Source organism: Chlamydotis macqueenii, chromosome 4 (genome assembly GCF_036417535.1).
Source record: "Chlamydotis macqueenii isolate bChlMac1 chromosome 4, bChlMac1.mat, whole genome shotgun sequence".
In the NCBI taxonomy this organism is placed as follows: domain Eukaryota; kingdom Metazoa; phylum Chordata; class Aves; order Otidiformes; family Otididae; genus Chlamydotis; species Chlamydotis macqueenii.
This window is the reverse complement of record NC_141559.1, coordinates 4,852,028-4,863,534: the sequence shown is the minus strand read 5'-3', so window position 1 is coordinate 4,863,534 and position 11,507 is coordinate 4,852,028.

The following is an 11,507-nucleotide window of genomic DNA, read 5'->3' as shown; positions in this document are numbered from 1 at the left end:
TTTGACTAACCTCTAGGGCTTTCTCAGTTCTGACCCTCTCCTCTCCCTCTGCGACAGTCCCAGCACCACTACACAAAGGTGCTGAAGTGCGACTACCTGAGGAACGTCTCAGCGGTCTGAGACAACCATCCTCATCCACCGTACTCACTCCTGAGCTGTACAGACTGCCAAGCGGTAGGATTCACCCCAGAGCTAGTTAGGTCACAAATCTGTCCAAACAGGGCCGTTCTAAAGGAAGCAGGAAGCATCACTATTTGGGTACCTTTGGAAACAGCATGTCTGTACAACCCTCATTTGGCTGTCTTGTGTGTATGCATTATGAAACAGCCTCATTACACACACAGGCAATATTTTTTTTTTGCCTCCTTTCCCACACAGGACAGGGCCTGCTCTAAGGCTGAATCAGAGGAGAGGACTATTGTCTGCAGCATCCCAGCTTCAACATCTGCTGAATTTGGACAACAATGTGTAAGTGAAGCAGGGAACTGTAGGAAGAGAAAGGATCAGGGCAGCCAATTGCTGCCCTGAGGACTTGGCAACTGCCCTGGCCCTGCCAAGCAAAGTAAAGAACCGGAATTTTTCAGGGTTGCTCACTAAGTATGCGTGCACGCGCCCCTTTCCTGAATGCTCATCTGCACTAGTCCTGCAGATTAAGCTTAGTGTTCATCAGCCTTAGTTTAGTTTGTACAACTGCGACCAACATTTCCAGGCTTTTCAGCGAGACTTGTGAAATACATAGGTATCACAGGGATGAAGGGCCCAGAAAAGCTCAAGGAGAATATAACCAGTTTGGTCTGCAAGGTACAACTGGAATAGTGGATTGCAGCAAGGCCTAAAGATAGGCTCCCACGCAAAATGAGAGAACTTACACCAAGTGCTGGCTTGTAGCACCCCTCTTCCACTACAGCTGTGTCTCTCTCACAAGCGAACAAGCAACTGATCCAGGATCTGGCACAGGGTGTGTAAAAACCACCCCTGTTTTAATCCAGCATTTTTCCACCAAGAGATCTCCAAGCGTGCTGCAAAGGAGATGTCTGCTATCCTCACTTTAGTGATCTGGAATCTAGGGCAAAAGGAGGTGAAAGTCAATTAACAAAATGCAAAACTGGCATCCAATACAGCTGGATGGCCTCATTATATTCTAGCCCTGAGCACTGCTGCCCCCTTCTCTCCAGGGTGGCTGCAGGTCTCCCAGCTCTCACAGCACGTCTTTCCCTTGCTATTTCACCCCACAGTCACTATTACCGGGCCCTCTTTCAGCTCTGTTGTTCCCAGACACTTTTGTTCAATGTCACCAGGCTTCGCCAGGGAGCCCATTTCCCCATGGCTTTCTGTTCCAAGGCAAACTCATTAAGAAACTTTCTGCCTCCGGAATTTGTATTCTGGCCGATCCACTCTCGCACAGAGACAATGTCGAGCAGGTAGCTGGGAAGACAATCATCTTTTTAAGGAAGGTCTCCGAGTCCAAGTAGAATCACTGAGGCATTGCAGACATATAGGACAGCCAGAACCATCCGTAATTTAGGTCACTACAATAGCTGAGGAAGGGAGTGTTTTGTTTAGCCGTAGCTATGGTTACGGTAGCCTATAACTGCACGCATTTCCGTTTTGGAGCATTCATGGGGTAATATAAATTTCCTGGATGCCACAGGCCTGTTAAAATGCAATACAGTTAAGTGACATACTGTTCTTTGGCATGGCAGGCTGCATGTGGGCTAGTGTGCAAAGCGAAGTGTCACCGAAGGTTTACGGGAGGAAGGATTCCTTCTGCTCGCCTACTTCGGAAGGGAATTAGGTAAGAGGTGCTTGACTCTCCAGTTGCCTAAGCGCGAGGAGACCTACATTCTCAACACACTGAAACAACCAGCCCCGACAGAGACTGCGTAAGAGCCCCGTAGAGTCAAGGGCAAACCAGCCGGTGCCTGCAAAACAAAGTGCAAAGCTAAGCTTCTGTTTTAAAAGGGGTTTTGAATTTGTTTTTAGATTGGGACCTTAAGCTGGAAGTACCTAAAGCCTTAAAAAACACCAAAAAATGACCAGCCTGGTTTATGGCTTCTGCCTTTACTCCCTGCATGTCTAAGCTTGCTGGGGAGTTATGCTGAGGTACACTGCAAAAGCACAGGGGTGAAGGATCCACTAAGTAGAGTATAACGACTTTATTACATCGATGATACACCCAGGCAATGAAATCCATGCGAGTGGTTACTACTTTTCAGTATCTTTAAAGGGCAACTCCTTGAGCAGGTGCAAGAGAGTGGGCGTAGTCTTTGCCCCACTGATGTCAGTGGGAACGCCCAGTGCCTTTTGAAGCAGCTCCGATGTGGAAACGCTCCTCTGCTCCCCTCCTGGGAGCGTGTGAATTCTCAAGAATCTAAGCTGCCTTCTAGCTGCAGAGTTGATTGATTTACACAAAACTGGATAGCAAGAACTTCCTGAGATGACCCTGTTTTCTGAGGAGATTCTAATCTCATGACAAGTTTGTCTAGCCAGATAATGACAGTAATTAGCCAGGAGGCAAGAAGGTGGATCTAGGTATCCTACTTCATGAGTAAGAAGGATGTTTTATGGCAGCGCAATTAGGAGGAGGATGGAAACTGCTAATATCCTTCAAAATGGAGCTGGAACAAACAGCACAGCACGGAGGGCTGCACTTGAGAAGAGATTCCCCAACCTGCTCTCCTCCCAAAGTGTAGAGGCTCAGAAAGAAAGAGGTCCTTTTCCAGAACAAGCCAGTGCTAAGCCAGTACCAGCATTTAACAGTAGCAGCATCACCCTCATCAGTCCTCCCGCCCCGCAACCTGGTTTGTCTGAAACACGGAGTGGGGCACAAGGAGGACTACCGCAATAAATAAATGTCAGCCTTTCATACATTCAAATGAAATGTGCAGTGGAGGAATGAGCAAATAGAAGAGGCAGGCTCTCGGTAAAGACCATGCTCATTCTAGGATACAGCAAGCTGAAAAACTTCCTTGCAGTTACCCTGCAGGTTGGTAGGGGCATGCCCGCTGCAGCACCAGCAGATTATCACTTGTCCTTATCTCTTGTCGTTTCCAGTCAAATATTTGCAAAATGCTTACGTACTGGGTAGATAACAACCCACAGGAATGGAGAGAACAGAATACTTAATTGAAAAGTCTATGGATTTTTTTTTTCCCCTGGAAAAAAAGGTCTTTATAAACCAAAGGTGAGACATTCCTTGCAAACAGGCAGCTCTGGCGGTATCAAGCGATGCAGTTTTGTCTTTCTGGGGTGCTGCCAGACACCCTGAAATGATAGTGTGGAGAAGAATGTGAGATTTCACCCTTTCATCATAATGGTTACTTTGAAGCCTAATTACAGCCGTTTAAACAGCAGCCTATTAGCCACGGTACTGCTGATCACTGCACCCCAATGCACAGCCTGATGGGGAAGTTCTCACCAGGAGCTGGCTGGGCAGCTCAGGCATTACACCGGAGTTTGGAACGGGCACGGAGCCCTTTCCAAACTTTGGAAAGGATCCTTTGGAAAGTATACTTCACGTGCCACAAAGGCTAGTGCTAGGCAGGTATGCCAGAGAGCTCGGCCCCTTCACCTCCGAAATTTTACCAGTCAGGATTGTGTCAGAAGATGACTACAACAGGAAATGTAACCCTACGGCTCCCGTTGAAAGACAAGCAACCAGAGCCACTGCCGACCCCTAGCTGCTGCAAGATACTCTCTGCAGACCGATCCGCACCACTTTTACTAGCTGTGTTGAACGCAAGGCCTCATCACGTTTGGTGCTGCTCTTCTGTTGCAAGACTTTGTATATGTTTCATATTCTTGTCTCTGCACACTCCAAAAACCAGGCAGCTAGGCTCAGATCTTGAGTGTCCAAGCACTTTAAGAGAACATTAACCGATAACCCATCTCTAAAACAAAGGCCTAGCACCATGGTGTCCCTTCAAAAGTGGAGAAGGAGCAGGGAGCTGAGAACGCTGACTCTTTTACGGTCTCATCCTCTATTACGAGTTACACCAACTAATTTCTGCATGGTTCCTAACGCTGCCTCTCGCAGGTGGGCCACCAGCACAAGCCAGATATTCACCTGGTGTAACTGGAATAGCTGTGTCTACTCGATGTCTTAGGGGGATATTCATGAGCTGAAGATCTGACACTAACGAAGTTCTCGTGCATCTGGTCACACTGTAAGGGAGGTGAAACCAGCGCAGCTCTACTTTAACTTGTTTGGTTGTAAACTGTGGCGGTTTAGCTGCTGCATGACTGAGACACCCCTGCAGCGGAGGCGGTATCCTCTGAGGTCTGCAGCAGAGCTCGGGCAGGAATAACAACAGCTGTCCCAATACAAAGTGTTCCCGCTTGCGAATCAAAGCCCTTACTAAGATCGAGTCATGTCCAGACATGTTTGATAGTTACTCCTGCAGACATAATACGAAGGCAAGGATCCATCCTTTTTCAAGAGCATCTTTTGTTTTTTTTCCCCTTCTGCAATGAGAAAGGAACAGAAACCGAAACGTGCACTTGCTGAGAGGCTGGAAACGGGAAGGTCTGTTTAATTTGCACATTCTCTGTTTCTGATGAAAAGTAGGAAATATAAATCACAGCCTTTTATTTCAAATTTAACATAAAAATTTGCCTTCAAGGTAATGTCAAATAACAGACTTCATACTGCTTGGAATTAGGTTGATGATATTCAGCGAGAAGCAAAAGGCAAAGGCTCAGCTCTGGGAGCGTTTAATTTTTCCCCATTTAAATCTCATCTTTGAGAAATCCCCAAAAATAGTAGCAGCAGCAAGGCAATAAATAATAGCTATTTTACACACTTTTTACCCTTAAAATGCATCTTCCCTCTTTCTGCCTCACATTTTCTAAGTGCTGAGGAAAAGCCCTCAATGTAAATATTTTTACAAAAAGAAAATCAACTTTGTTTTTCCATTATTGTTTTCCTCTTCTTATGTAATTTGACCTTGGTTTTAATCTTTTCTGTTTTCCTACTATTTCCAGCTAGGAACACGACTGGTTATACTGGAACTTCAGACAAAGACACTCAGTAATCCAGAAAAAGTGTCAATGGAGTGTATGTTTTGAATCGGAAAGAACAAAAGTAACTTTGAACTATTCAGTGGAACTACGATGAGTCTTCTGACAAACTCATTTGGCCCTCTGTCAAGTGTATGCTTCAAAATTTTCTTGAAAAAAAGTATTTTTTTTATTACAAGTGTTGTCTTTTTTACTACAGTTATTGTGGACTTCAGGAAATTACATGTGACACCGGCATTCAAAAGCAAGTACTTCACATTACTTCTCTTGAGTTTCCCCTTCATGACTGTAACTGTGCTGCATATTTATTTGGGAATCTGTAGTGTTGTAGGAAGGGAAACAGCCTAGAGACCTGATCGCCTGCTGTCATGGTAACGGTCATGAACGACTTCACGGTCTTGAGGTGAGAAACTGGCCTGCAATGGGATCTGAACCTCCTTGGCGGAGCTGCAAACTATCGGCAAGCCTTACCCGACAAAAAGTCTCTACATCAGCCGTCACATTCTGGCTATTCTACTCACGTTCGAAGGCATCTCACCTCGGCCGGTGCGTCCCTGCAGTGGTCACAGCTACGCTACGCTGGCGTGGGCCTTGCTAAAGGCACGGTTACATGGAGCCTCCTCAGCTGGGAAGGCAGATTGCAGACGTCACCGTACTGTAACTCAACTGCTCCATCCCCTCTTTCTCAGTCGTGACAGCCATTTCAGGAAACGGGTTTGCAGCACGGCTTTGTGAAAACCTGCATCTTCCATACTGAAAGAGAGGAATATCTGATTTAATCTTGAGGGACAGGGCCTACACAAGTTCTAACTACTAACAGCACCTAAGATCAGCAGTTTCTAAAGACAAAATTGTGTTTATGTATGGCTGCACTACACTAAAGAACAGACTGGTAGTTCTTCCTGATATGTCCAATCCCTCTGAGCATAACGCTTGTAAGAAAGTGCCTTCTCTCTGAATCAGGTCAGGAATTTTGATCTGATTTGGCTTTTCAAAACTTAACAAACATGTAAGTGAAAACCTGCTTTGGAAGGTAAATGCAAACGTCCTTGTCCAGCAAGCTGAAACAGAATGATTCCCATGATTTAAGCAAAACACTGTCACAATCACCATATAATTGCAGGAAGGTTTGGGCCCAGTGAAAGAGCGTTTCCTGAGGTTAATCCCAAACAAGCTGTTCCTTGAGCAGCGGAATTAATGAGTCCTAGTTCACCCGGCGCCTCTGTCCTTTGTCCCTTAATCTCCCCACCACAAAAACCTCTACCCTTGTGTCAAATGTACATGAAATTAGTCAACGCCTTCAAAAGTTGTTAGGAAGAGACTGACAAACGATGAGACAGATGATATACCAGTGCAGGCTCACCTCCTCCAGGATCCAAGCTGAAAATGACCCGTACAGCTTCTGCCCAGCCCAGCAATTACCATTGCTCACAGTAAATAGCAACACAATATAAACAACACACATTCATTTGTATGCAAATGTTACATCGGTGTTCCATGCACAAGTGTAACTCACGTTGTTGGGGCCAGAATAACTCCGTGACTGGTTTTAATAACTATTGCTCTTACTGATACAGGACCCATTAACACCTGCATTGTTAAGCCTAATAAAGGAGATTATGGACAAAGAGGAAACAGTGACACGAGTTTTAGAATTAAACAGTGGAAGAGTTCCTGTGTTTGGCCATCTGTAAATAACACAATGAAACTCTTGTCACAAGCAGCAAGTGGATCTTCCTTTGTCTCATACCTCAGCACTGTATGAACAGCTATGTGAGGAGGAGTCCCATGGTGGTTTCAGCCAGAAATTGTTCCCTCAGTAAAACTCCAGCTTAAAAAAAAAACAGCTAAAATGAGATTTTTCCTGAAGAATTTGTTCAGCTCATGTGCAGGAAACATCTAGATAATGAGCACTGCAATACAAATATGTTGGTAGGGAGTAACTCCAATGATTTGGCCTGGCAGACCCACAAAAGCCTGAGTATGTCTGAAAAGGTTTGCTCCTAAGCTATGATTCCACCTCCTGAATGGAAACCAGCCTTTTGCATTTCTTTTCTACTGGTCTCAGAGGGTTTGTTTCACAGGATCTGTTTTTAAAGAAGTTGCATGTTCATACTTTTCCCTTTTAACGTGAATCTACTAACTCTCATTGCTCTGGAAATGGTTGTCACAAACACAGAATTGTGACTTCAAGAAGGGAATAAGTACGAGCAGATGGCCATCAGTTTGTCCGTTCCTGTAATCATTACACAAGCAAATTTCTAAGATTTTTGCCACGCTTTCAGAGTTCTGGACCAAGTTTCTACAGCTGAAGTTGCTGAATGGTCCATTTATCAAGAGGATTATTTAAAAGTGCATTCCTAGCTCCAAGCTCCTGAACTAAGGAAAAATGTCCTCATCTGCGTAAATTCCGTGCAAAGACCCTTTTTTTGTGTCTTACTCGACTCTAGCCACAAAGGCTGGTATCGCTAATCACCTCCCCGCTGCTCACCTTAGCAGCAGCTCCTGCCCAGCTACAAGTACAGGCAAATCTTGGGGCTGTACGCACTGCAGCCTTGGCCTTTCCTGCTCTAAGCCCCTGCCACATGCTGCAGCCGGGCCCGAGCCAAAGCCCTTCGATTAAAATAGAGCTTCTCAAGGCTGGCCTGACGTGCGCGCGTCCTCCACCTGCCAAAGAGAACGCAAACAAAATCCAGTTCCTAAATACCAGGTAACGCTGCTCTAACACAGAGCAGCCTGTGTGCACTCTGAATTAAAGCAAGCTGGGCCATTCGTGCTCCTCCGAGCCTCCTTTGTTGGCTGAGGTGTTGTATTTCCCTTTTCAGGTCACCCATGCAAGTTTTTATTCTGATAGCTTAAGCAAAGGCATGCCAGAATAAATGGACCGTTTACACAAACAGCTTATAGTGCCCAGATGGGAAAAGGCCTGAGTGCTGGAGAGGATGAAGGTAAAGAAATATGAAGGTTCGTCAGAAGAAAGAGGACAAAGTGAGGAATGCTGATGTGGACATTTTCCCTCTGTGCAAGCACTTAATGTGTGTTTACAGAGGGGGAGCCAGTCTTTCCAGTGCAACGGAGCGAAAAGGGCAGCTCTAAGGGTAAGAATTGCACTCCTAGCAAGTCCCAGGGGACAGGACACTTGGATTTTTCACTCCCAGATGATGGCGCAGCCCAAAGACACACAGCCAAAGAGACCCAGCAATCTTTGGAAGAAGCCTAATGAAGTTAATGAAGCCAGCTACATCTGTGATCTTTATCTGAGTCCCTCTGATCTCCCCACGCGGTTGCAGGGCCAAGACAGCCCTGTCTGCAGGGATGCTGTGCGCCTCTGCCACGTCCTCTGGGGGCGAGCGCCCGCCTGCCAGCCAGCAAGGAGCAGGAAAGCGGGCAGGTGCATCTTGCACCCTGCCTCAGTGTAGCTGGCCTCGCTCCCCGCTCCTGAACAAACGGGGAGAGCCCACACCAAATGCCAAACCATGCTGGGCGTGCAGTCATTGCAAATGGAAATAGTAGCCTCACTAGGTCAGACGACACACTGGCAGCAGGGCAAGAAGAGGTCTGTGAAGTTTGGCTTCTCTCCATTTCCCTTATTACCCTTTGTTCAAAAATTCTTAGTGATTATACATTCTTGCAGTCACTATTGCAAATGCAGTTTCTGCAGATTCACAAGTTTCCATTTTCCCAAGGAAAACATAAGCTGTTTAGTCCAGGAAAAGCAAACAGATTGTTTGCCCTTCTGAACTTTCAACCAACAGACCAAACAGGCCGCTAGATTTCCCTGCTGGACTTTGTTTTATATGAATAACAGATCAGGTCCTCATTCCCCTCTGCGAACTCCACCAGCCGTAACACACCCCTGAGGGCAACGTCCCCCTCCGTGCACTGCCGACTCCCTCTGCCAGGTACAGTGCGGGAACACAACATTTTGGGCACCTTACGACTGATGTGGTAGGGTGGCTTGGTTCAGAGAGGATAACAAGGAGGCAAGCAATGCTCAAAGCAATGGCTGCTGTGGGAAAATCTGGCATAATATTGATCTGACGTGCATTGAAGTGTTTCAGGTTGGTGTAAGTGAAACAGAGTGGTCTGAGTTGCATTCCCACATCCTTCTCATGCTATAGTTTGTTGGAAATTTATGTCAAACAAATAAATAGCAGCTCTTGGACTTGAATTGGGACAAGAAAAGTGCAATTATTTTTTGAGGGAGAAAGACTTGCTTATCAAAGCGTCCTCCCCACGTCACATCTCCACAAAGGCCCAAGCAGACCAGGACAGTCGCATGAGTTTGCTCCAATTCAGGATTAAATTTCTGGAAGCCTGAACAGGGATAGACTGACATAGGTGTTGACAAAAATTACTGTACCTTTTTTCCCTTAAGGAGCCAGACACCCGTGTTTACCCTGACCTCCTGCGTTAAGGCAGTTGGCCTGCAGAGCCTTTTGAGGGTACAGCTGCAGATGCTATCTTGCTAGCACTGGTTTGTTCGTCTCTCCAACTTCTGAGTCTCCAGCTCATGTTACATCCCAGGTACGACATCTGATCCTACAATAAACTCCCTCCAAGCTTTCCCAGTATCACACACAAAGTTTACAGGGCTCCAATGTGCCAGAGAACCCAGCAGCACTGTGAACACGTGCTTGAGAGGCCGTGCAGCTGAGGGAGACTAACCTTCCTCCAAAAGCTGCATCTGAAGGAAACAAATGGGTTTGTACAACAGGCACCCCTGATCTCAAATGGAGCTTCAAGAGGTGATCATAATAAAAACATGAGAGAGCACCTAACAGCTAGAAATACAAACACACAGACAAGCATTTATGCAGGGATGCCAAAGCTGATGGAAAAAATCAAAATGGAAAAATGCGGTTTCTTTAGGCTGAAGTGAGAGAGATGCAGCTCCTGCCTTTCCTGTGCTAACAGTCCTGAGCTGTGCCTCACAGCATGTCCCAGCTGAGGATCCACGGAGCAGCTCAGCCAGCATGCTGAACCAGATTTTCCACCACACCTTTGGGCTGCAGCACACTGTCATTATATCATGCATGTCTGAAATATCTCCGTAAAGCCGGGGCAAAGGAACCGAGGGACCTGCTTCTGACTTTGCTCACTCTAGCTAGCAACAGCTCTGCGTGGTTTCTGGGGGGTGCTGTTCTGGACTGGTGAGGCCAGCCAGGCCCGAGGACGCAGAAAGACTGCTATCCGAGGAGGGCAGCACCTCCCTGCTGTCTCTCAGTAAGCAAGCGCAAGCACCTCTGCAGAACGGAACCACTACAGGGCAAGCAAGCATCCAGGTCCTTAGGGTGCACACAGGGCCTTTCCGTAACTGGGTTCAGCCTGCGACACAGACGAGTCACGTCTGCAGACACGTGTGGGAAAGTGCATGCATGCATACCAACATACACAGGTACTACTGCTCAATTCCCTTGCAGACAGATTTCAGGTTCAGAAAGAGAAAAAAAAACCCAAACCTGGACAAACAGTGAGTCCTTGGCCAGCACAGAACCTACTGCGCTTGGGGAAGCAAAACCGCAACAAAAAATGTGTGGTGACTTGTGTGCAACTCGAGAGTTAGCCTTCAGAAGCAAAGCCAAGCCCACCTCCTGTACGCATGCCCACATTAAAACATAAGCACGTGGTCTGCCCACTCCGTCATCCATGTTATGAATGGCCACTCATTTCACACCATTTTTCAATTACTTCTGAAAAATTCAGGTTCTTCCCATTCCTGGAGAAAGGGGCTGGGGATTTCAGAGCTCATCCTTTGCCCAGCCCAAGCCACAACTATTAACTTGTCTTATTCTCCCAGGACCCACACAACCACCTTGATGGAAAAGCATGAGTCTTTTTACAGGCCTGTCATTTATATCAGGAGATAATGGCTTGCACTTTCCTCATTCCTTCCTCCTGAGTAATGCCTTCTCCTGTAAATAGACAAGGTAGGGAGGGAAAAAGGAAGCCAAGCAGCTCCTTCACTGCCTCACAAAATGGTAATATTCCCATAATAATTGTTTTGGGCTAGTTTGAGCCGAATCAAACAGTTTGCTCGACCAGGACCAAAGCCTTATGTCAACCTGCAGCTGGGCTGTCACAGTGCCTTCTGATCTCCTTTTTGCAGGACACTCAGAGCACCTGTAGCTGCTGGGCTGCAGCACTGTAAGAAACACGGCCTGGCTGCACAGCTCGCCCCTTAGAGCAGAGAAGGGTCAGGCTGCACCGCAGCAAAACTGCTGCATCCAGACTGGTCCAGCATAAACTAAATGCTCCAGCATCTCCAAGTGGAACTTGCTGGTGCACAAAGCACCCTTCTCCTCCCATTTCTCCAAGTATAAGCCAGCACAAAAGCACAACTTCTGGGACCAAAATCACCTGCCCTCAGCACTAGAGCAGCCTTGCACTGACATGCAGAGGTATCCTTCTTGACTCTCCACCTCTCCACTACCATATCCCTTTTCTGTGGGCTGGCCTTACAGTGCTTGTTATTGCTCCACCTCAGA